We start from the raw sequence: 27559 nt of genomic DNA on the forward strand, positions 1-27559 counted from the left end.
CAGTGACTGCTATGGCAGGGTGACAAAACCCTTCCATAGCAGGGTGACCGCTATAGAGAAATGATCATTTCTCTGAATTGCTTCGGCACACCCATATGGCTTCTCACCAGCCAAGCATTTTTTATGCTGCAGGGGCTGCCACTGCCAGTGCTTTTTTGAGGATATGTTTGATGTCAGACATGACATCTGAACATGTGTATAGGGGGTATATATACACATATATGTCTGTATATATACCCCTAGACATATATAGGTGTGATAGTAGCAGAAATAAATGCTTGCGCTAATGAAATCATTTACAGTAATATATTTCTGCTACTATCACACCTATATATGGCTAGGTGTCTATATACATATAATTATGTGTGTATATATACCACTATACACAAGTTCAGATGTTTTGCCTGCCTCAAAAGAACCCAAAAAAATGCCAAAAAAACGCTAGCGTCAAAAAAAAAATGCCCAGCTTGTTTTTGCTGGCATTTTTTGGGGGGTTTTGGAGGCAGGCAAAACATCTGAACTTGTGTATAGTGGTGTATATACACACATACATATATTTATATACACACCTAGACATATATAGGTGTGATAGTAGCAGAAATATATGCTTGCGCTAATGAAATCATTTACAGTAATATATTTCTGCTACTATCACACCTATATATGGCTAGGTGTCTATATACATATAATTATGTGTGTATATATACCACTATACACAAGTTCAGATGTTTTGCCTGCCTCAAAACAACCCAAAAAAATGCCAAAAAAACGCTAGCGTCAAAAAAGAAAAATGCCCAGGTGTGTTTTTGCTGGCATTTTTTGGGGGGTTTTGGAGGCAGGCAAAACATCTGAATTTGTGCACAGTACCACTATACACAAGTTCAGATGTTTTTCCTGACTGCAAAGAACCCAAAAAAATGCCTTCTATTAAACCGGCAAGGTGTTACAGCAGCGAAGCCAACCCCCTGAGCTGAAAGTTTTCTAATACAAACGATCTTTTTTTTTTATGGTTCTGGACATGCTACAGAGCTGAAACTTCACATGTACACTTTTTAGACCCCCCAGATACTAAATCCAAAGTAAAAATTAAAAAAAATCTCTTTTTTTCTTTTTTTTTTAATTTTTTCAATAATTGTCTTTTTTAATCAAAAATGACAATTTTTAAGAACTTTTTTTGTGTGATTTTGTGTCTGGGGGGTCTAAAAGGTGTACCTGTGAAGTTTCAGCTCTGTAGCATGTCCAGAACCAGAAAAAAAAGGATTGTATGTATTAGAAAACTTTCAGCTCAGGGGGTTAGCTTCTCTCCTCGGGTTTTCACACCTTGCTGGTTTCAAAGCAGGCATTTTTTTGGGTTCTTTGCAGTCAGGAAAAACATCTGAACTTGTGTATAGTGGTACTGTGCACAAGTTCAGATGTTTTGTCTGCCTACAAAACCCCCCAAAAAATGCCAGCAAAAACACACCTGGGCATTTTTTTTTTGACGCTATCATTTTTTTGGGTTCTTTTGAGGCAGGCAAAACATCTGAACTTGTGTATAGTGGTATATATACACACATAATTATATGTATATAGACACCTAGCCATATATAGGTGTGATAGTAGCAGAAATATATTACTGTAAATGATTTCATTAGCGCAAGCATATATTTCTGCTACTATCACACCTATATATATCTAGGTGTGTATATAAATATATGGATTGTGTATATACACCACTATACACAAGTTCAGATGTTTTGCCTGCCTCCAAAACCCCCCAAAAATGCCAGCAAAAACACACCTGGGCATTTTTTTTTTGACGCTAGCGTTTTTTTGTATTTTTTTGGGTTCTTTTTAGGCAGGCAAAACATCTGAACTTGTGTATAGTGGTATATATACACACATAATTATATGTATATAGATACCTAGCCATATATAGGTGTGATAGTAGCAGAAATATATTACTGTAAATGATTTCATTAGCGCAAGCATTTATTTCTGCTACTATCACACCTATATATGTCTAGGGGTATATATACAGAAATATATGTGTATATATACCCCCTATACACATGTTCAGATGTCATGTCTGACATCAAACATGTCCTCAAAATAGCACTGGCAGTGGCAGCCCCTGCAGCATAAAAAATGCTTGGCTGGTGAGAAGCCATATGGGTGTGCCGAAGCAATTCAGAGAAATGATCATTTCTCTATAGCGGTCACCCTGCTATGGAAGGGTTTTGTCACCCTGCCATAGCAGTCACTGCCAGTTAACCCTACACTACACTACGGTCCCCTTACACTTAACACTTTCCCTACAGAAACTACATTTTTGAAGCTAACTTAAGTGTAAAGGAGCACTCTAACTACACTAGATATCCCTTTCCTCACACTAATAAATAAAAATCAAAAAATCTCTTTTTTTTTTTTTAATTTTTCAATAATTGGCTTTTTTATCAAAAATGACAATTTTTAAGAACTTTTTTGTGTGATTTTGTGTCTGGGGGGTCTAAAAGGTGTACCTGTGAAGTTTCAGCTCTGTAGCATGTCCAGAACCAGAAAAAAAAGGATTGTATGTATTAGAAAACTTTCAGCTCAGGGGGTTAGCTTCTCTCCTCGGGTTTTCACACCTTGCTGGTTTCAAAGCAGGCATTTTTTTGGGTTCTTTGCAGTCAGGAAAAACATCTGAACTTGTGTATAGTGGTACTGTGCACAAGTTCAGATGTTTTGTCTGCCTACAAAACCCCCCAAAAAATGCCAGCAAAAACACACCTGGGCATTTTTTTTTTGACGCTATCATTTTTTTGGGTTCTTTTGAGGCAGGCAAAACATCTGAACTTGTGTATAGTGGTATATATACACACATAATTATATGTATATAGACACCTAGCCATATATAGGTGTGATAGTAGCAGAAATATATTACTGTAAATGATTTCATTAGCGCAAGCATATATTTCTGCTACTATCACACCTATATATATCTAGGTGTGTATATAAATATATGGATTGTGTATATACACCACTATACACAAGTTCAGATGTTTTGCCTGCCTCCAAAACCCCCCAAAAATGCCAGCAAAAACACACCTGGGCATTTTTTTTTTGACGCTAGCGTTTTTTTGTATTTTTTTGGGTTCTTTTTAGGCAGGCAAAACATCTGAACTTGTGTATAGTGGTATATATACACACATAATTATATGTATATAGATACCTAGCCATATATAGGTGTGATAGTAGCAGAAATATATTACTGTAAATGATTTCATTAGCGCAAGCATTTATTTCTGCTACTATCACACCTATATATGTCTAGGGGTATATATACAGAAATATATGTGTATATATACCCCCTATACACATGTTCAGATGTCATGTCTGACATCAAACATGTCCTCAAAATAGCACTGGCAGTGGCAGCCCCTGCAGCATAAAAAATGCTTGGCTGGTGAGAAGCCATATGGGTGTGCCGAAGCAATTCAGAGAAATGATCATTTCTCTATAGCGGTCACCCTGCTATGGAAGGGTTTTGTCACCCTGCCATAGCAGTCACTGCCAGTTAACCCTACACTACACTACGGTCCCCTTACACTTAACACTTTCCCTACAGAAACTACATTTTTGAAGCTAACTTAAGTGTAAAGGAGCACTCTAACTACACTAGATATCCCTTTCCTCACACTAATAAATAAAAATCAAAAAATCTCTTTTTTTTTTTTTAATTTTTCAATAATTGGCTTTTTTATCAAAAATGACAATTTTTAAGAACTTTTTTGTGTGATTTTGTGTCTGGGGGGTCTAAAAGGTGTACCTGTGAAGTTTCAGCTCTGTAGCATGTCCAGAACCAGAAAAAAAAGATCATATAGGTGTTAAAGGAGGGTCCCACATCCCTGTTCTACTGAAAAATTATCTTTTTTTTTCATGGTTCTGGACATGCTACAGAGCTGAAACTTCACATGTACACTTTTTAGACCCCCCAGATACTAAATCAAAAAATCTCTCTTTTTTTTCTCAACCCCATTGATTTCAATGCGGTTCTGAAATCCGAACCGAACTTTTGGGAAATTCGGGTGTTCTGGTCGAACCGAACTTTTCAAAAGTTCGATCATCCCTAACCAGGGGGTGTTTGGTCCATCTCTGCTGCAAACTGCTACACTCTATACATTGTCTTGTACATTATTACGTGTTTACTACTGCCCCTCCTGCGCGAACCGGCATAGGTATACGTCAGTCACGCGCCTGCAGCTGGGGGGCGAGCGCACGCCACCGCCGGCGCGCTCCCGCCCCAATTTGGCAGCGGGGAGTCTGATGCATGGGGCATGTTGCTCCGATTACCACCTGACAACCACGATTGTTCCTGGCTGAGAGAGAAGAATGCTCAGCTGTTGTAAACACAGCTGACCGTTCTTCTCTCTGGAATGATCACAAAGTGCCTGCGATCCTTCTATGTAGGATCGCAGGTCTCTGTGATCATTTCACAAGCCCCGTCCCCCACAGTTAGAATCACTCCCCTAGGCTCACATTTAACCCCTTGATCACCCACAGTATTAACCCCTTCACTGCCAGTGTCATTATTATACTAGCACTATAGTATAGCACTATACTAGGGAATAACTTTGGCGCAAACCAATCAAAATACGCTTATTGCTAATTTTTTTACCAAAAATATGTAGCAGAAAACAAATTGGCCTAAAATGTTAAAAAAATTTGATTTTTAAATTTTTTTGGGGAATGTTATATAGCAGAATATGAAAATGATTGTTTTTTTTTTGTCACTCTTTTTTTTGTTTATAGCGCAAAAAATAAAAATCACACTGGTAATCAAATACCACCAAAAGAAAGCTCTATTTGTGGGAAAAAGGACATCAATTTTATTTGGGTACAGCATCGCACGACTGCGCAATTGTCTGTTAAAATAACGCAGTGCCATATCGCAAAAATGGCCTGGTCATTAAGGGGGCAAATCCTTCTGCTCCAAAAGTGGTTAATGAAGTTGTTTGTTTTATTTTTTAGGTATATGCGTGTCTGCGAAAGACTTACTTGTGGTACAGTAGGTAAGAAGTTTTGTGGATACAAGGACTACGAAACTTGTGTGCAGTGTGTACTGTTAATAGGCTTAGACTATATTGAAAGAATATGTTAACCCAACATTTCCTAATGTGCCTGCTGTACCATGTACTTGCATGAAAAAGTATCCTCTTTTATTTGTATAGCTTCCTTTGTGTAAAATAGCCAGTCACTCTGGTTTCCTATTGAAAACTGACCACACTAGACACAAGGGCACTGTGTGGTCAGTTTTCTAGAAGTGCTGGGAACTCAGTCTGCTTTCCTACAATAATCAGACTTTTGCTGACATGCCCCCCTTGCACAGCTATTCACCAGGAAGTTCAGTGTGCTGCTCTTTCTCATTCCCTAGCTCTCTGAGCTCCTTATGCAGCTGAGAACATAGGATATATGATCACTTAAAAAAAGGAGAAAGAAAGGTATTTGTATACACATATATTTTGCAGTTCATTTGTATTTTAAACTGAATAGGTTGTTTTACAAGGTGAAGGTTTACATATACTTTATGTAAACAGATATGCATAGCCTTTTCACCACTCTGCACTTTACTCTGTAGGTGTATCCACATCTACTGGCCGCGATACTTCCATCAGAAGCAAAGTCTTGATGCAGTTCGAACATTCCCTGATCTCCAAGACCACTTCACCATCCCTGGCTTGCACTAGCTCCCTTCTGGGACATGTTGAACACGGCGTTACCTACAAACTAAAGTGGTGAGCAGTCCATGCATATCTGTCAACTTGGGTGACGTATAAATCATATACTGCCCTAAAATCCAGACAATCACATGGTGACAGAGGGCTCATAGTCTATACGGACATAGTGGTTGATTACCACCCAAGTGCTATAAGTCGATCAGTTACCCATCTATTTTTCGTATATGTATGGCAGTACAGCCGACAGGAGGTTATTATTAAATCGGAGTTCCGGGCACAGAAACCATTTTTCAACAAACATACCCCCGGGACAGTCAGGGCTAGTACATTCCACAATGGCTAGCCTCTGATCTGTCCCTGTCATGGGTCTGCCACCTAAGGGTTAACTTAGTGCAGACTAATTGCAATGATTGGTAACAGGCTGCCCTATTTAAACACCTCAGAAGCACTGTGTCATTGCTGTCTGATCTGCAGCTTTACTTTGAGTCTGTTCCTGTGCTTGTATTGATTCCTGTATTGACCTGGCTTGTCTGACTTCGTTGCTATCTTCAGTCCTGATCCCGGCTTGCTTTGACTCTGCTATACCTGCTTCCTGCCTGATATCCTGCTGCCAACCCCTGCCTGTACACTGACTACTCTCTGCCTGCTGCTTGAACTGTATCTGATTACCTGTGTCTGAAACCAGCTTGTCTGACCCTGCTCCAGTCTTTGCCCATCCAGCTCCTTCCAGTGCCTGGAGACGCTGTCCTGCATCCGCTGTGCATCCGCACCTCTTTACCTGCTTCTTCCTGCTGCTCAGCAATCCAGCCGCGTTCAGTGACTTATCAGCTACTCTTCTCAACTGCCAACAGAAGACCAGCGCAGGCACTCTTACCTCACTGCGCTCTTGCATCCACTGTTGCAACTCCAGTGGTGCCTGAGCCAGGGCTGTACGAGAGGTCTCCCTCTGCACGTCAGGCTCTGCTACAAGGTACGTGACAGTATCAGACAGCCATGTCTGAGCCTGCAAGAGGGACCTCTGCAATGGATGAGATCTGTCAACATCTCACAGCCCTCAACCAAGCCGTCAAGTCCCTGCAGGAAGGCTACGTCCAGCTGGATGAACGTGTGCAGTCTTTAGCCACCTCTGCAGGACCTATCACAGCTCCCTCTCCTGCTGCTGCACCAACGCTGACTACTACAGCACCCACTGTGATGATGCTACCACCTGAACCCAGGGTTCCTACACCTGAAAGGTTCTCGGGGGATCGAAGCAAATTCAGGGCATTTCGCAACGCATGCCAGTTATTCTTTGCCCTGCAACCCCGGACTTTCTCTCTGGAATCTACTAAAGTAGGATTCATTATCTCCTTACTTCAAGGGGAACCCCAAACCTGGGCCCACCGTCTACTCGAGGAAAATAGTGCTCAGATTCATGCTATGTCCTCTTTCTTTGACGCAATGGCCCAGCTGTACGATGACCCCCAACGAACTGTCACGGCGGAGGCTGCTCTCCATGCGCTCCAGCAAGGCCGCAGAGCGGCTGAGGACTATGTCACGGACTTCAGACGCTGGAGCGCGGATACACAATGGAATGATGCAGCTCTGCGACACCAGTTCCGCCTTGGATTGTCGGAAGGTCTTAAAGATGAGTTAGCCCGGGTTGGAGTACCTAATACCTTGGAGGGCCTTATCACCCTGGCTATCCAGATTGACCGTCGGCTCCGTGAGCGTCGGTCAGAAAGATCTTCCCCGCAGTTTCGTCCTACATGGATGATGCCTAGAGCTCCAGTTCCTGCTCATCCTATGTTTACAACTTCAGCTCCAGCCAGTTCAAGTTCTATTAACCCTGCATCAGATGTCCCTGAACCCATGCAACTCGGGTTAATGCGTCCTGCATTGTCTCCTGAAGAGCGACAACGCCGCCGACTAGGCAACCTATGTCTTTACTGCGGAGAAGCCGGCCACTATGTGAGGACCTGTCCTATTAAGATGCGTAAGTGTCCATCTGTCTTCCCTGCTAACCTGTCAACTTTATCTGCTAATGCAACTCACCTAGCTCTCCCACTCTCGTTCCAGCTTCCAAAAGGAACTATCTCAGTTAACGCCATTATTGACTCTGGAGCATGCAGTTGTTTCATTGACTTAAATTTTGCCACTCAGCAGCAAATTCCTCTGCGACCTAAGACTCAAGGACTTTCTGTCTACCTGGCAGATGGCTCATGTATTAGATCAGGACAAGTTACTCAGGAAACACCTCCGTTACCCGTGATTACTCCTACTAAACATAAGGAGTTATTGAGCCTGGATGCCATCTCTTCTCCATTATTTCCCATCATCTTGGGCCTACCTTGGCTTCAAGCCCATAACCCTCAGATTGATTGGAGTTCCGGAGAGGTCAGTTTCCAATCACGCTACTGTCAAAAACACTGCTTTTCTGAATTCCCTGACGCCTCATTGACTCTGTTATGCACGGACCCTGATTCCGAAATACACCAGTTGGTGCCTGAGGCCTATCATGGGTTTGTTGATGTTTTCAGCAAAAAGGGGGCTGACACTCTCCCTCCACATCGACCATATGACTGCCCGATTGAACTATTTCCCGGGGCAGAGATCCCCTTTGGGCGAATATTTCCACTCTCTGAACGTGAGCAAGAGGCCTTAAAGGAATATGTTGATGAAAATCTAAAGAAGGGATTCATCCGCCCATCTACTTCTCCTGCAGGGGCGGGAATTTTCTTTGTTACTAAGAAAGATCAGTCTCTGCGACCATGTGTGGATTACCGGGAATTAAATAAAATCACGGTTAAAAACCGCTATCCCCTTCCCCTCATGCCTGAATTATTCCAGAGATTAAGGTCCGCGACCATTTTTACCAAGTTGGACTTGCGAGGGGCCTATAACTTGGTCCGTATCCGCGAAGGAGATGAGTGGAAGACAGCCTTTCATACCAGATTCGGCCACTTTGAATATCTAGTCATGCCCTTCGGGTTGTGCAATGCCCCTGCCACCTTCCAGCATCTTATAAATGATGTGTTCAGAGACTTTCTGGATATCTTTGTAGTCGTGTACTTAGATGACATCTTGATTTTTTCTACGTCCCTTGACCTGCACCGAAGACATGTCAACCACGTTTTGGGCCGGCTCCGCCAACATGGACTGTATGCTAAACCCGAGAAATGTGAATTTGAGCAGCAGAGCATCCAGTTCTTGGGGTTGGTGATTTCCGCAGCAGGAATTAAGATGGACCCCCAAAAGGTTTCTGCTATATTGGACTGGCCTGCACCTACAGATAAGAAGGGGATACAACGTTTTGTGGGGTTTGCAAACTTTTACCGGAGATTCATTAAAGGCTTCTCTGCTATCATTACCCCAATCACGCAACTGACCAAACAGAACCTGCGGTTCTGCTGGAGCCCAGAGGCTCAAGACGCCTTCGAAACTTTAAAGAAATTATTCACTTCAGCCCCTATTCTCAGCCACCCTGATCCATTGCTTCCCTACATACTTGAAGTGGATGCCTCTGAAACAGCAGTAGGGGCAGTTGTTTCACAACGTCAGGGTCTTAAAGATTTAATGCATCCTGTAGCCTTCTTTTCACGCAAACTCTCCCCAGCAGAAAAGAACTATGATGTAGGGGATCGAGAACTACTAGCCATCAAAACAGCTTTGGAGGAATGGAGGTACCTGTTGGAAGGCGCAGCACATCCCATATTAATATACACGGATCACAAAAATTTGGAGTACTTGAGGTCTGCCAAGCGTCTAAAGCCTCGTCAAGCTCGATGGGCATTGTTCTTTTCTAGGTTTTCTTTCCATATAACCTACCGACCAGGATCAAAAAATATTAAGCCAGATGCTTTATCACGCATGTATGATGACCCCAAGGAATCAGTAACCCCAGATACCATCTTACCCGAAGGTAACTTCCTGATGATACAGTCTGACCTACTCTCACAGATAAAGCTGGCCTCCGTGGGCATCTCTGGCCCTGCCGGAAACACTTTGTCGTCTAAGGAAGGGTTGTTGTGGCAGGAAGACCGGATTTTTGTGCCAGAAAATTTACGGGTGAATGTTTTAAAGCTACTTCACGATCACCCATTGGCAGGCCATTTCGGCATCCATAAGACTCTCGATTTGGTACGACGTACCTTCTGGTGGCCAGATCTGGAAGGGTTCTGCAAGAGATACGTGAGCTCATGTGCTGTCTGTATCCGAAACAAGACTGCAAGAAGCAGGGCTTGGGGTTTACTCAAGCCTTTGCCTGTCCCTGACAGGCCTTGGAAAATGATCTCTATGGATTTTGTAGTAGAACTTCCACCTTCTGAAGGTTGCACAGCAATCTTTGTAGTGGTCGATCGGTTATCTAAGATGGCCCATTTTCTGCCCTTAAAAAATACACCATCTGCCTTGGAAACAGCCCAAGTATTTATTAAAGAGATTGTTAGGTTGCATGGAATCCCGGCAAACATCGTGTCTGATCGAGGTGTGCAGTTCACATCACGTTTCTGGAGGGCCTTATGTGGGGTACTTAAGATTGAATTATCCCTTTCCTCAGCTTATCACCCTCAAACTAATGGGCAAACAGAAAGGACTAACCAGACACTCGAACAGTACATTCGATGTTTCACTTCCTTCGTTCAAGACGACTGGGTGTCTTTATTACCATTAGCAGAATTTGCTTATAATAATGCCAGTCACTCAGCTACAGGACAATCACCATTCTATGCCAATTATGGTTTTCACTTGTCTTTTTTGCCCGATTTTATTCCAGAATCTACAGTTCCAGCTGTCCAGAGCACAGTGGACTTCCTCAAACGCAATAACCAAGTACTACAAGAAGCAGTAACAAAAGCCCAGGCAGACAACAAGAGAGCATTTGACAAGAAAAGAAGAGGGGAACTAAGTCTTCAGTTGGGCGATCAAGCATGGCTATCTACAGCAAACCTCAGACTGGCGTGTCCTTCGAAGAAACTTGCACCCAAGTTTATTGGTCCATTCCCGGTGAAGAGGAAATTGAACGAGGTATCGTATGAACTATCCTTACCTGACTCGTTTAAAATTCACCCTGTATTTCATGTGTCACTTCTGAAACCTGCAACACCAGATCCTTTTCCTAATAGGGGGGCGGGCCCACCTGAACCAGTGTTGGTTGATGGAGAAGAGGAATATGAGGTGGAAGCAGTGTTAGACTGCAGAAGGAGGAGGAACCAATTGCAGTATCTAATTAAATGGAGAGGTTATGGTCCTGAGGAGAACTCTTGGGAACCAGAATGTAATGTCCATGCCAGAGAGCTAGTTCGTGCCTTTTTCCGTGCCCATCCAGAAAAAGAAAACCAGCTAGGCATCCGGAGGCTGCCCGTCGGGAGGGGGCAATGTCATGGGTCTGCCACCTAAGGGTTAACTTAGTGCAGACTAATTGCAATGATTGGTAACAGGCTGCCCTATTTAAACACCTCAGAAGCACTGTGTCATTGCTGTCTGATCTGCAGCTTTACTTTGAGTCTGTTCCTGTGCTTGTATTGATTCCTGTATTGACCTGGCTTGTCTGACTTCGTTGCTATCTCCAGTCCTGATCCCGGCTTGCTTTGACTCTGCTATACCTGCTTCCTGCCTGATATCCTGCTGCCAACCCCTGCCTGTACACTGACTACTCTCTGCCTGCTGCTTGAACTGTATCTGATTACCTGTGTCTGAAACCGGCTTGTCTGACCCTGCTCCAGTCTTTGCCCATCCAGCTCCTTCCAGTGCCTGGAGACGCTGTCCTGCATCCGCTGTGCATCCGCACCTCTTTACCTGCTTCTTCCTGCTGCTCAGCAATCCAGCCGCGTTCAGTGACTTATCAGCTACTCTTCTCAACTGCCAACAGAAGACCAGCGCAGGCACTCTTACCTCACTGCGCTCTTGCATCCACTGTTGCAACTCCAGTGGTGCCTGAGCCAGGGCTGTACGAGAGGTCTCCCTCTGCACGTCAGGCTCTGCTACAAGGTACGTGACAGTCCCGGTTCGCACTTACCTTTTAGAAGAAATACTCACTTTTAAAACTTCTTCTCCAGCGTTGCCATCTCTGTTGTGGGCAGCTGAAGCCAGCGCGATCCTCTTCGGCGTCCTCTTCCGCGTCTTCTTGTCCCAGAATGCGCCTGCACCGGCCCCTCTCGTCACTTCCGGTGCGGCGCTGCATTCCTCCACAGCTTCTGGGCATGCCCAGAAGCTGTTTAGCGGGGAATGCGGCGTCGCACCGGAAGTGACGAGCGGGGCCGGTGCCGTCGCATTGATTCCTGGGAGCGATGACGTTCAGCTCCCAGAAATCATCGCAAGACAGGAAGTGACATCGGAGCCGCGGCACCGAGGGAGGAAGTAGAGAATAGGTGAAAAAAAAAAAAAGCCTAACTATCAAATTCCTTTTCAGGTGAGGGAGACCAAGCGGATGGGCACAAAAAAAGTTTGTTTTTGTGCCCGGAACTTCCGCTTTAATATAGTTGACATCTGTGCAGTATCGGCTATGACAGTGCAATTCCCTCTGACTCCTATTTGACTGTACCAATGTGTATTGACATAGGAATCTTAAACATCCTTCTGTTTCATCATTTTACAGCATCTTATTACAAGAACTTTTGCTAATTCAGATTGCTAATTTAAAATGAGCTATCATTGTGGAAATGTGATATTCTTAAAGTATTTGAGCTAGCCAATTTATCAGGCTTGGAACCTACTTGAAGCAACCTGTTTTCCATTGAATGGCTAGAGACTGACCCCCAATTTTTCATTTATTTTCCCTTCCCCCCTCTCCTCTTCCCTTCCCTCCAGTAACTTGAGCACCCAGGGACCCCTGCACAGGTGGCTAAACCATTATGCATGGAATTATTTTGTTGATTATACGGCATATTGCCGTAGTTTGACCACGGCATGCACTATCTGGCATCTGGACGATTGTTTGTCATACATGTTACGTGGTCAGTGTTACTGTTTTTTGTTCTTTGATTTTTGTTTTGTGACACGATTGCCACAATTGTAGGGCCACTGTGTAAAGTAGCTACCAGATATACACCAAGTCTGTTACCTCATTAACCTCTTATTTCTTTACCATTAGATGCAGATCTATATGTGATCCTTTTTATCATTAATGAAATAAAACACATTTTGCAAACCCCTACACTGCATTCTGTGTCACTCGTGTGGCTGTCTTTTTTTCCCCACATTCTTCAGTGGGGAAAATTTTATTTATATGCTTGCTATGTGTGGGCTAGAGTGACACTATCCTAATTGGTAGGCAATGTTTGTTTAGGGTATTATCTACATTGGCTGTAAAGCCATTTACCTTCAATCCCTTGTTTTCTTTACATAAACTTTAAATAGGCTCACATAAAATTTAACTAAGTAGATGTTGCCATGCCCAAAAACTATTGATTTTTAGCAACGCTCACTTTTCACTACGGCATGCTCTATGTATCACATGTTTTCTCCTTATATATCTTATTTGCCAACCAGCAGAGACTATGGATTATAAATGGATCTATAGATTATACATGACCATATGGATTATGGAATACACATGGATTGTATATTCCCTTTAAACTCCAAGCGGAAATTTGTATGTCTATGTTGTATCAGAATAAGGGATGTTGGCAATTTGATAGATTGAGCGTTCCACACCTTACAGTACATATTAAAAAAAACACAGTGCCAAACTCACTGGCCAATTTTTTTGAACTGCTGTGATAGACCAGTGCCCCCCCCCCCCAATACCACATATTGAAGTGGGGTGTTATTTAGCAGTATAATTTTCTAAGAGTGTAATTTAGTCCTGCAAAAATTGTGGCCTCTTGCTGTGTAAACTGTGCTACACACAGTGACAACAGTTACTGGCCAATCATTTGTAGAACTGGTGTAATAAACCTGTGGCCCCCCAATACCACATATTGAAGTGGGGTGTTATCTGAGTAAACTTTTACAAGTGTATTTGTGTCCTGCAACAATATTGCCTCTTTTGCTGAGTTAAGTCTGATACACACAGTGCCAAACTCACTGGCCAATTTTTTGAACTGCTGTGATACACCAATGGCCCCCCAATACCACATATTGAAGTGGGGTGTTATCTGAGTAAACTTTTACACGTGTATTTGTGTCCTGCAACAATATTGCCTCTTTTGCTGAGTTAAGTCTGGTTCACACAGTGCCAAACTCACTTGCCAATTTTTTGAAATGGCGTGATACACCAATGGCCCCCAAATACCACATATTGAAGTGGGATGTTATCTGAGTAAACTTTTACAAGTGTATTTGTGTCCTGCAACAATATTGCCTCTTTTGCTGAGTTGAGTCTGGTACACACAGTGCCAAACTCACTGGCCAATTTTTTGAACTGGTGTGATACACCAATGGCCCCACAATACCACATATTGAAGTGGGGTGTTATCTAAGTAAACTTTTACAATTGTATTTGTGTCCTGCAACAATATTGCCTCTTTCGCTGAGTTAAGTCTGGTACACACAGTGCCAAACTCACTGGCCAATTCTTTGAACTGGTGTGATAGACCAATGGCCCCCCAATACCACATATTGAAGTGAGGTGTTATCTGAGTAAACTTTTACAAGTGTATTTGTGTCCTGCAACAATATTGCTGCTTTTGCTGAGTTAAGTCTGGTACACATAGTGCCAAACTCACTGGCCAATTTTTTGAACAACTGATGTGATAGACCAGTGGCCCCCCTATACCACAGATTGAAGTGGGGTGTTATTTAACAGTATCATTTTCTAAGATTGTATTTTAGTCCTGCAAAAATTTAACCTCTTTTGCTGTGTTAACTGTGCTACACACAGTGACAACAGTTACTGGCCAATTATTTGTAGAACTGGTGAACTGACGGACCGGCAGATGGGGAGGAGAGGCATGCAGAACTTGCATTGCACAAGGGGTACAAAGCAGACTGCAAATGTATCAGGAGCGAGCCATCAACCATGTACAGTCACATCTGGCGCTCCCAGGATGCCGTCACATGGCTCCCCAGTGTGGGCTTTTTTTAATGTGTCCGTTGCTGACAACAGTGTTGCCATCTGAAGCCTTTGCAGTCAACGCATAAGTCGTGGTAAGCCCAACACTCACCTAGAGACAACCGCCTTAAGAAGGCACCTGAAATCCCATCAGTGGGAGCAACACCGTCAGAACCCACAAAGCCACACTCCAGGCTCTCACCACCCAGCCTCTTCTCCTTCTCCTTTTCCTTCTCCGGTCTCCTCACAGTTGTCCAACACTCCTCCTTCCATGATGCCGTCGTCAAGTTGTTCTGGTAAAAGGCAGGCTTCTGTGGCTCAAATGTTGGAGCGTAAAAAAAAGGTGTCCGACAGGTGTCCGACTACATCGGGTTAACGGCCGATGTGGACGCTCTGGGAAGTGATGAACCCCTGGACTACTGGGTGGGCAGGCTTGACCTCTGGCCAGAGCTTGCACAATTTGCAATGGAACTGTTGGCTTGCCCCCCATCCAGTGTCCTGTCCGAAAGGACGTTCAGCGCAGCAGGGGGGATCGTGACCGATAAGCGCACTCGCCTAGCTCATGACAATGTAGACTACCTCACATTTATAAAAATGAATGAGGCATGGATCTCAGGAATTCAACACATGTGGCCAGTAGACCATGTTTCATTGAAATTCCTCAAGCCAGGCCACAAATATCCGCCAGACCGCCATCCACCCACAACAATTCCTGGTCCTTGTTTTCGCTAAATACAGCAGCATAAAAGACATTTCATGTCCATTGAATTGCTATTTTTTGCAGCCTATACAGGCTGACACTTACTTCTGTATCTTGTGTGAATGCCTAATGTACCTCTAGCCATCAAATACTACCTTCTTTGCTTTCAGTTAAACTCATGTGAGCTAATTTTTGCAGCCTATACAGGCTGACACTTACTTCTGTATACTGTGTGAATGCCTAATGTACCTCTAGCCATCCAATACTACGTTCTTTGCTGTCAGTTAAACCCATGTAAGCTAATTTTTGGGGCCTATACAGGCCGACACTTCTGTATACTGTGTGAATGCCTAATGTACCTCTAGCCATCAAATACCACGTTCTTTGCTGTCAGCTAAACCCATGTGAGCAAAATTTTGCAGCCTATACAGGCCGACACTTACTTCTGTATACTGTGTGATTGCCTAATGTACCTCTAGCCATCCAATACTACGTTCTTTGCTGTCAGTTAAACCCATGTAAGCTAATTTTTGGGGCCTATACAGGCCGACCCTTACTTCTGTATCCTGTATGAATGCCTAATATACCTCCAGCCATCAAATACTATGTTCTTTGCTGTCAGTTAAACCCATGTGAGCTAATTTTTGCAGCCTATACAGGCCGACACTTACTTCTGTATACTGTGTAAATGCATAATGTACCTCTAGCCATCAAATACTATGTTCTTTGCTGTCAGTTAAACCCATGTGAGCTAATTTTTGGGGCCTATACAGGCCGACACTTACTTCTGTATCCTGTGAATGCCTAATGTACCTCTAGCCATCAAATATACTACGTTCTTTGCTGTCAGTTAAACCCATGTGAGCTAATTTTTATAGCCTATACAGGCCGACACTTACTTCTGTATACTGTGTGAATGCCTAATGTACCTCTAGCCATCAAATACCACGTTCTTTGCTGTCAGTTAAACCCATGTGAGCTAATTTTTGGGGCCTATACAGGCCGACACTTACTTCTGTATACTGTGTGAATGCCTAATGTACCTCTAGCCATCAAATACTATGTTCTTTGCTAGCAGTTAAACCCATGTGAGCTAATTTTTGGGGCCTATACAGGCCGACACTTACTTCTGTATCCTGTAAATGCCTAATGTACCTCTAGCCATCAAATACACTACGTTCTTTGCTGTCAGTTAAACCCATGTAAGCTAATTTTTACAGCCTATACAGGCCGACACTTCTGTATACTGTGTGAATGCCTAATGTACCTCTAGCCATCAAATACCACGTTCTTTGCTGTCAGCTAAACCCATGTGAGCTAAATTTTGCAGCCTATACAGGCCGACACTTACTTCTGTATACTGTGTGAATGCCTAATGTACCTCTAGCCATCAAATACTATGTTCTTTGCTGTCAGTTAAACCCATGTGAGCTAATTTTTGGGGCCTATACAGGCCGACACTTACTTCTGTATACTGTGTGAATGCCTAATGTACCTCTAGCCATCAAATACCACGTTCTTTGCTGTCAGTTAAACCCATGTGAGCTAATTTTTGGGGCCTATACAGGCCGACACTTACTTCTGTATACTGTGTGAATGCCTAATGTACCTCTAGCCATCAAATACTATGTTCTTTGCTAGCAGTTAAACCCATGTGAGCTAATTTTTGGGGCCTATACAGGCCGACACTTACTTCTGTATCCTGTAAATGCCTAATGTACCTCTAGCCATCAAATACACTACGTTCTTTGCTGTCAGTTAAACCCATGTAAGCTAATTTTTACAGCCTATACAGGCCGACACTTCTGTATACTGTGTGAATGCCTAATGTACCTCTAGCCATCAAATACCACGTTCTTTGCTGTCAGCTAAACCCATGTGAGCTAAATTTTGCAGCCTATACAGGCCGACACTTACTTCTGTATACTGTGTGAATGCCTAATGTACCTCTAGCCATCAAATACTATGTTCTTTGCTGTCAGTTAAACCCATGTGAGCTAATTTTTGGGGCCTATACAGGCCGACACTTACTTCTGTATCCTGTAAATGCCTAATGTACCTCTAGCCATCAAATACACTACGTTCTTTGCTGTCAGTTAAACCCATGTAAGCTAATTTTTGCAGCCTATACAGGCCCACACTTACTTCTGTATACTGTGTGAATGCCTAATGTACCTCTAGCCATCAAATACTACATTCTTTGCTGTCAGTTAAACCCATGTGAGCTAATTTTTGAGGCCTATACAGGCCGACACTTACTTCTGTATCCTGTATGAATGCCTAATGTACCTCCAGCCATCAAATACTACGTTCTTTGCTGTCAGTTAAACCCATGTGGGCTAATTTTTGGGGCCTATACTGGCCGACACTTACTTCTGTATCCTGTGAATGCCTAATGTAACTTCAGCCACATAATACTACGTTCTTAGCTGTCAGGTAAACCCATGTGGGCTAATTTTTGGGGCCAATACTGGACGATACTTACTTCTGTATCCTGTGAATGCCTAATGTACCTTCAGCCACAGAATACTACATTCTTAGCTGTCAGGTAAACCCATGTGGGCTAATTTTTGGGGCCTATACTGGCCAACACTTACTACTGCATCCTGTGAATTCCTAATGTACCTCCCTGAAGCTACAAATACTGCGTTCTTAGCTGTCAGGTAAACCCATGTGGGCTAATTATTGGCCGACACTTACTTCTGTATCCTGTATGAATGCCTAATGTACCTCCAGCCATCAAATACTACGTTCTTTGCTGTCAGTTAAACCCATGTGGGCTAATTTTTGGGGCCTATACTGGCCGACACTTACTTCTGTATCCAGTGAATGCCTAATGTAACTTCAGCCACATAATACTACGTTCTTAGCTGTCAGGTAAACCCATGTGGGCTAATTTTTGGGGCCTATACTGGCCAACACTTACTACTGCATCCTGTGAATTCCTAATGTACCTCCCTGAAGCTACAAATACTGCGTTCTTAGCTTTCAGGTAAACCCATGTGGGCTAATTTTTGGGGCCAATACTGGCCGACACTTACTTCTGTATCCCGTGAATGCCTAATGTACCTTCAGTCACAGAATACTACGTTCTTTGCTGTCAGGTAAATGCATGTGGGCTAATTTTTTGGGCCTGGACTGGCCGGCACTTACTTCTTTATCCTGTGAATGCCTAATTTTTCAGACTGGAATTAAAAATCAATGGGTCTGCAAAGGTTCCGCCAAATTGTGGAATGGATGCGGACCCATTTTACAGATGTGTGAAAGGACCCTATATGTATTAGACATGTATTTACCGGCTGCTGTCAGTTCTGGCTGATTTATGAAAAAAATATATATATATTTTTTTCTGTTAAAAAAAAAAATTAGGGCAACTTTTTCAATTGCAATACTTCTGTCATGACATTGTCCATGTGCTGGGACTATTTGTGCACAGCTAGTACGTCTTTTGTGGCTGCAAATATGACCTAAAGGTTTTTAAAGTTCGCCTCCCATTAAAGTCATTGGGGCCCGCCGCGAACTCGCGGTTCGCAGACTTTTGAGAAAATTTGCGGCTGACGTTCGCGAACCGCCCCGGCTGATGTTCGCCCATCTCTATTTATAAGTACCACACAATATTAAAAGAAAGGTAGAAACCAAAAAATAGGAGTAGATAGAGACAAAAGGGTAGAAAAAAGGGGGGAAGCGAATGAGGGGGGTGTTTATAAGTGGTGATGTGATCCCAAATGAATAGAAAGTATAGTCAAGGCAAATAAAGTAAAATACCCAAGGCAATAATAGTGTGTCATCAAAGTCTGGAGGTAAACAATGCTTGACTCAAGAAAACCAGAGTTTCTCAAATTGACCATTTCGATCTCTTTCGATTGCTTCCATTTTAGTATGAATGAGAGCTTTATTAGTTCTGTGTATAGTTTCAGCTAGAATTAAACATTGAGTTCTCCATGCCTTAGCAATGGTTTGTTTTGTGGCTGTTAGGAGCTATAAAAGAAGGCGAAAATTATTCTGTTGGATCCCATCAGGTTTAATAGGGCTGTAGCAGGATTGGGCTGTATAGGTGTGTCAAAGATTTTGGAAGCTAAGTTAAAAACTGTCTTCCAGAATTTTGGGCAATTGGGAAATCCCACCAAATATGAAGTTGAGTGCCAGACTCCGGATAGCCACCAAAACAAGTTCCAGGGTAATCAGAAGCATATTACAATATTCTAGCTGGGACCAAATGCCATAGGGTTATCACCTTAAAATTTGTTTCCACAACAACAACATTATAAGAAACAGACTTAGCGGCGGACCATTTGCTAGACAATTTGGTAGCATTTAAATGAGCGATTAAGGTCTAGTACCCATTTTGAGACATATAAGGGGGGACCAGTGTAAATACTAGCTAAAATGTGCTTATAGAGAAACTAAACAAGTCTAGCATGAGGGTCAGAAGTACATATGCGTTCAAAACGCAACATCTGGGATAGTTGGAATTGAGATAAGGTTGGAAAAAATGTTTGATTCGGAAATATCGGAACAGTTCCAATTGAGGAAGTCCAAATGTATCACACAAAGAAGGAAAATAATGTATGGAGGAGGCAGATACCAACTTATATAAACAGGATAAATTAGCTGTATTCCATGCTTTGAAAGAATTAGGAGCGATCCAGGCAGGGTAAAAAGCTGAATTTTTGCCAAAAGAAAGGAGCGGTAAATGAGGAGATTGAAAGTCAAGAGAAGTTTTGAATCTGTCCCACATGGATAAAGAATGTTTCCTGATAGGATTGCTAATAAAAGAATGATCAGTTGGTCTTAATCATAACATGTTAGATACTGAAATAGGGTCACAGTCAATAGACTAAATTGTTAGAGAGTGGATTTAGAGGTTCGAGGTTTCCTTTTATCCCGGATATAGAAGGTAATTCTGCACTGCATAAACTGTAAAAATGAGATGGAACTGGGATGGACAAAACTCTAAAAAGATATAAAAACTTTGGCAATAAAACCATCTTAATTACATTAATTTTGCCTATCCAGGATAGAGGGATTCAGTTTTAATAATGGAGGGAAGTCAGCTGAGTATAAGTCAGTTATCTTAGGAGTGAGTTGTATTCCTAGGTATTCCTAAATATGGAAGTCTATAAGGTGTCCAAGGGAAGGAAAGAGAATCTTTAGCAAGCTGAAGATTTGAAGGAGGCAAGTAAATGTTTAGTGCAGTTGATTTTTGATAATTAACTGTTAAGCCCAAATTGTGTGCAAAACGTTTTAGGACAGAGAGGAGATTACGTGCTGTGATATGGGGAGATTACATGAAGAGTAAGATGTCATCTGCAAAAAGACATACTTTATGATGACATCCAGCTAATTCAATACCTTTAATGTTTGGACACGATCTAATTAAATGGGCCAAGGTTCAATGAGGAGTGCAAATAGGAGGGGGGGGGGGGGGGAGGACATCCTTGATGGGTGCCTCTTTTAATAGGGATTTAAAAACAGCATATTTGATAAATGCATTCAGCTTGTCGTATAAGGATATCCACTTAAAAAAATGCAATCCAAACCCCCATATTTGAAGAGTATATTATAAGTATGGCCATGACAGTGTCAAATGCTTTTCTTATATAGAGCGATAAAAAAAACACGCAGGTAGACTTTTGGATTTAGCGACATGGGCGAGTAAAGAAGCTCTATGATTATTATCACTTGCTTGGCGTGAGGGGATAAATGCAACTTGATCTCGATGAACAAGCTTGCTTATTACTTGATTCCAGTGGGTTGCAAGTATTTAAGCTAAAAGTTTAATGTCAATATCAAGAAACAAAATAACACATTCATTTGTCCAAGAGGTTGTATCAGATTTAGATTTGGGAAGCATGGAAACTATGGCAATTAAGGTATCTGAACGAAAAGTGTCCCCTCAACAACGTATTGAAGACCTCAGTTAGGATAGGAGATAATATTTCAGAAAATTTTCTGTAGTAGAAAGCAGAAACACCATCTGGGCCAGGACATTTATTAAGTTTTAAAGCCTTAATAGCCGTCTGTTGCAGAGATGGGACACTCAAGTCGTTCACGGTGGGTTTGTGAGAGTGTTGGAAGGGTAATTTGTGAAAAAAGGTATTCAGCTGTAGGTCAAAATTATGGTTGCGCAAATATAATTTAGCAAGATTTGAGTGGAATGTGTGTAAAATTTTGACAGGGTTATTTGTGTATGAATCACGGTTTTGTTTGAGTCGCACAGATGTCCTAGGTTTTTGCAGTGAGCGTAATGTTTGAGCTAATAGGGTATCTGGTTTGTTTGCTTTGAGGTAATAAAGGTGTTGTGATGTATGTATTCATTTATCTGCAGAGTCAGTGAGAAACAGGTCAAATTCTAAGCGGGCTCTATCAAGCTTAGCTTTAGTTGCAGAAGAGGGAGAATTTTGGAATGCATCATGACACAGATTGAAGTCATTTTCTAGTTTTTGGTGAAGGAGCTTACACTCACGTTTGAGAAATGATGCTTGCCGGATAGGCGTATCTTGAATTACAGGTTTATGGGCTTCCCAAAGAGTGAGAGGGGAAATATCTGCAGAAGTGTTATTTATGAGATAATCATTGAGAGCATGTTTAATATCTAGACAATGGGGCGGGTGAGTTACAATGGAATCATTAATGCACCAAGATGAATCCTGGGATCTAGGGATAGGGGAGGAGATGGCAGTACAAACTGCACTATGATCGGACCAAGTAAAGGGCGTAATAACTGATGATAGGATTTCTGGGGCCATACCAACACTTAGGAAGATATGATCAATCCTAGAAAACTATTTGAGTAAATGGGAGTAATATGTAAAGCGTTTATGAACTGGACTGAGCTCACGCCAAGAGTCTAAGATGTTATGCTTAGAGATAAGTTGCTGAAATGAAAGCTTAGTGGGAACAGAAGGAGGGAGAAGGGGAGATTTATCCAAGAAGGAAAAAATAACTTGGTTTGAGTCTCCACATAATATCACTGTCCCTAACTTGTGTGAATCAATTACATGAAAAATATGGGAAATAAATGATATAGGTTGTTTATTAGGAGCATAGTATGATACGATGGTTACAGCAACATCAGAAATGTGCCCAATAAGAATGAGGTAGCAGCCTTCAGGATCTTTAATTTCAGATGAAAGTACAAATGGGGTTGTACGGTTAATCGCTATAAGAACATCTCGTTGTTTAGTAGCTGCTGAGGCTGTATATACCTGTGGATAAGAGGAGCTGAAAAATTTAGGAGTAGATTGTTCAGTAAAATGGGTCTCCTGTAGGCAAAAATGTGGATGTTAGCTGTGGCTAATGAACGGATTGCTTTAGTGCGTTTTTGTGGTATATGAAGACCTTGGACATTTAGGGTCAAAATATTTAAGGGGGCCACATTGGTAATATAACGAGTTGCATAATAAAAACATTAAGTTCTGACAGTAGGGTTGTATATAATTCAGTATAGGGGGTAGGAGAAAGGAAAGGCCGGAAGAAAAGGAAAGAAATTGTCTCTCATCGAGCAGATATTACTAAGATTTGCAAAATAAAAAACAGAGCTAATAGCTCAACAGAATGGCGTATGGGAGAAAACAAATGAAGAGGAATGGAAGGAATGGGGTAAGGTGCATACAGTACAAGTAACAAAAAAAATCAAAGAAAACCTTCAAAAAATGAATAATAACTTGAGGCTATGTAAAGAAATATAGCAAACAATTCTCTATCAGTAAAAAAATAGACCAACAATAAAGTAAGGAGTTCAAAAAAGAAAAAAAGTGAGTTTTTTAATATTAAGACAAAAAAGTTTACCAGACATCCAGTTAGTTGGAAGTTAAAGATACAAGAATACCTGACATCAAGTCAAACAAAAAGTAAAAAGTCAGTCTATAGAGTCCTCAGGGGTTGGCGTAGGAGAAGAAAAATAGACCATGTTTTGATTGCCGCTGGCAACTTTTATTTCCTTCAGTACCAGCTGATTTTTGCAGGGAACGGAGAGCCATTCTTTGTACATTGCTTTGGTTGAGAGGGCATTCTAGAAGATGGATGTTTTGTAAAGTAGATTGGAGTCCTTCAGAACGGCAGACGTATTTAGATCCTTGGTAGGTTAAGCGACTTGAACATGGGAAGCCCCATTGGTAGGTGATTAGATGTCGCTGTTAAACTTGAAGAAGTGGCTTCAGAGCTGACGTTTAGAGATGGTGAGCTGAGATAGATCAGCAAAAAGTTGATAGGTATCTCCCTGGAAAACCAGTGAATCTTTTGCTTTAGCTGCAGCTAAAAGTTGTTTGTTGGTACGGAAATAGTGAAATTTGGGCGATAATATCATGCAGTGGTCCATCAGCTTAGCGAGGTGTGAGGGCTATATGAACCCTGTCCATCTCCATTCATTTGACTGGCATGGAAGGTTGTAGTTCTTGGAATAAGGATAGCATAGTGGCTTGCAAATCATTGACAGATTTGGGTATTATACGGATATTGGAACGCTGTCCCCCATTTTTGTAATCTTCTAAACAGGATTTAAGGACTAAGTTCTCCTCTTTGAGGTTTTCAAATGCAACTGCATAAGCATGGATGTTATATTCAAGGTCAGGATTTGCAGTGCGTTGGCCCAGTTCTCTGATTTTCCTAGTCAGACTGTCTGTAATATGATCTGAGGTTTAAGGGCTTTGTGAAGCATTTTTTTCAAATTGCCTCAGAACAGAAGAATGAGCAGGGTCTGTAAAGAATGTCATTTGTAAAGTTTGTATAGATGAATCTGAGTCATATTACCCCTGTATTGCCACAGATACCTTAGAGTCAGTGGCGGCTGGTGCTCCATGGGCCGGGGAGGGCGGCAGATGGACCACACCATACCCCCCCGGACCACATCAGCTCGCACACCATAACTCCCCCCCCCATCGCCGGCTCACTCACCCTGCACTGACGTGGAGGGCAGGCAGTGGCGGCGGCGGCTTCCCCCGGTTGTGGGGGCGGCTTTCTCTGTGTATCCTCCCTCCTCCTCTTCCTTGGCCAATAGCATTGCCTCTCCTTTTGACCAATCGGGAAACGGGTCTCAGGACCTGCTTCCTGATTGGCTGGGAGGAGAATCAGTGTGATAATAGTGAATATTAATTTTCACACAGCTGGGTGGGCTCAGGGCGAAGTGCTCTGCGCCCCGAGCCCACCCTTTTTTTAAGTCTATTAGAGCCTCTGGCTCTAATCATGTGCTTCAAAAAAAAACCCCATTGGAATCCATGCGTCCGGTGCCCTGCATGTAGATTAGGGGGCCGGACGCATGGATGGGGGGTGGTGCCCCCAATGGATGGGCCACCACTTCTTAGAGTGCTGAGAGGATTTTACTGAATGTGAGGCACCAGAGGGAGGGGTTGAAGCCAATGCCATTCTGACTGAAGCCCGAGACAGAGCTTCTTTGTTTTTTTTTTAGCTTAATTTTCAGACGAGAACTCCCAAGAACCATTACATTAAGTGGCAGGGGTTATTAGCGGACCAAGTAACAATTTTTACTGAGAGAAGATAAGCCAAGACACAGTTTAATAAGGAAGAAAAGTCCCTTCAGGAGTGGAGTTCTAAGGTGGCATGTCTGCTCATTTAGGCTCCGCACATGCGCCTCTTCAGCTTCCAGCTTTCAGAAGCAAAGTCATCCTAAGCATTGTACTCTGGGAATACATCCTGCACAAACCCTACCACACCAGGACTAAGGTAAAGATGAGGTGTTTTCAGGGTCTGAACATTGCTGGAATCTTGTTTCTGTCCCATGGGTGAACCTAAGCATTCTGATTATTCTGACCCTCATACAAGATCCTTACTGATTATTCCCTCTTTCCCAGGAACTCCTCTCTTATATTCAGACAAATTCAAAGAGAAAATTACAGTGACTTCAAGTGTGTAGTGAATGTAAAGAATGCAAGCTGTTCATTGATCTTTCTTTGAGGGTAAATAATGACTGGATTATGTAAGGTCAGATGTATACTACTGCAATTGCAAAGCAATATAGAAAATACTCAAATTAAGACTTTCTAAACTGTTAGTATTGTTTTTATTTGATTCAAAACAAAAAAGTATGCTTTGATTTTTTTTTTTTTTTTTAAGAAATGTCAGTATTGATCTTACATAACTTTGTCCAGTTCAGAGCAATGTAAGTGTTTTAAACCATCTGCTCTCCTTTACCAAAATAAAGCCACAGATTTGATTTTTGATCGGTAAATTGATGTTCAGCTTAAAAAAAACAAGACTTTTGTTTAATCTGATTCTGTTCTGTCTAGATTTATGAAGAAGTGTATGTTGCTGTAAAGAGTAAAAGTTGGAATGAAAAGTGAAATTGAAATAGCGGTTTCTCAGCAATTTCATTAGACTACCGCAGTGAATTCTAATATGAAATAGAAAAGTACAGCATGGAACACGTAATATATAATAATAATAATAACAACACAATAAAATAAAGCATCTGAAATAATAAATGTCTGCCAAGACTAGCATCCGTTTTCCAAAGTATTACCAACATGTATTAATGGGAATTTATAATAAGACAAATTATCTTATTCAAACGCTTTTCACCCAGTGTAGACAGCCCTTTAACTGGATCTTTAAGCCAAAGAGGGCAAGATGGATTGTCATGGAGATCCCATGGTTGGGAGCCCCTCCCTCCAGCACCTGATCATAATCAGTGATCAAGAACTGCCTGTGACAGCTCAGTCACTGTACTGGAAGCTCTCAGTAAGCACTGCCATGGACACACATGGTAAATGTGTGGGCATTAAAGTCCACCCTCTTTGCCACCACACATAAGCATTATGTAGTTTATGTAGTTAGAAAGAGGTTATTCACTATACAGCCAGGTGCTGGGCTACAAAAAGTTGGAGAAGTAGACTTTGATCTTTATTTGCCTCTCTCCCTATACTGTGATATTATTGTTATGCTGCAACATCCTCCTTCATCCAGAATGGGGGGGGGGGGGGGGTTAATGCAAAGCAACCCTATTTTCTTCTATGCAGAGCACTGAGAATCTGGGAGTTGTTGTTTGAGATGGCAGCCATATAATAACTACACTATAATGGTTACACCACATATTTCAATATGCACTGTGCAATGGAGAGATGATTTTTATTAAACTACCTCTTGTTCTTCTTGGAGCCGGAGGAGTTAGAGAGAGAGAACAGTTCTGTCTGGATTTTCGCCTGTCAGTGAGAGACTATACCAGTGGATATCAGAGCCTGAGACTGGGAGTGAAGCACTGCTCACATCACTGCACCTGCACCACTGCCACAGGGTGTCAGCTGCTGGTGTGACCAGAAAAGCGTTGACTGCCACAGAGAATGTAAGGCACAAATACAGTGTAAAAGAATAAAATTTATTTGAAAGATAAGTGAACAACCTAAACGTAAGCGCACCTCCAAAATACCAAATTCAGTAAAACAAACTAGAAAACCAAACAAATAGTGACACACAATAAACAACTGCCTAAACCAAATATATACAGCAAATGGGGAATGCAAAGCGTAATCGAAACAGAGTCAAGGTCATACATGGGAGATCAAGCAGAGGGAGCTGGAAGTAAGACAGGACAGGGAGAGGGTAACAGGAGATGGAGAGAGCAGGTGGAAAGGGATCTGGCTGCAGGATTGGGATCAGGGTCCAGGAACAGGATTGCAAGTCAGGGGAACATGGAGACAACACCAAGGCAGGAATGAAGAGCATGGACAGGGTTTAAATACACATCCTGCAACAAGAATCAAGTGATGACTGATTACATAAGAAGATCTTCTGGCTGCTAAGAGACACCGGCTGGTGGACACTGGAACTGCAGCCTATGGATCTGGGAGCCACAGTTCCACCAGCAGGTGAGTCCTTTCCTGAAACAGGGAGACTGGAGCCTCCACTCACTCTCTGCTTCCCACGGCTGATCACTGGAGGCTTCTGGAGAGAGACTGAGGTGGCCCCTCTTCTATAGCGAGAGACAACAGCAGCATCTTAGGGACTAATGAGAGTGATATTCTCCCATTGCTGATACTGCTAGCTGGGAATGAGCCAATGAGAGCAGGTCACCAAGTATACCCAATCCATATCACACCCTTACTGCACTTATTTTAGAAATTGACTGCACCTATACTAACCCTTTACTACATTATACCAAACCTTTCCTGCATCTGATCCACATCCATCTTTATCTGTGCCAAAACTAGACCATACCCATACTGCAAGCAGGTTAAC

Source organism: Pelophylax lessonae, assembly GCF_965119305.1.
Source record: "Pelophylax lessonae genome assembly, chromosome: 2".
Lineage (NCBI taxonomy): Eukaryota > Metazoa > Chordata > Amphibia > Anura > Ranidae > Pelophylax > Pelophylax lessonae.